Genomic DNA, 268 nt, shown 5'->3' on the forward strand with positions numbered 1-268 from the left:
TCTGCTTCTACTGCCATACACGTCTGCCTCTTCTTGCTCTGAACAGAACTAAGTTCCTCCTACTCCTTTTTATCTAGTTTCTGTGTCTGCTCTCTCAGTGGCCGAGCTATTCTCTCCCTAGCGCTCTGCACTACCTAGCGTGGCTCAACCCGCTGCTAACACAAAGCGCAGCAGCAGCTGTTACACAGCAGCAATACAAACGAATACAATCGGCAGTCCTGCGTTACAAAGGAACGGGGCCACTTCACGGAAGAGGGAAGCAATGCCT

This window comes from Eimeria mitis, genomic scaffold (assembly GCF_000499745.2).
Source record: "Eimeria mitis Houghton genomic scaffold, Emh_scaff5168, whole genome shotgun sequence".
Lineage (NCBI taxonomy): Eukaryota > Apicomplexa > Conoidasida > Eucoccidiorida > Eimeriidae > Eimeria > Eimeria mitis.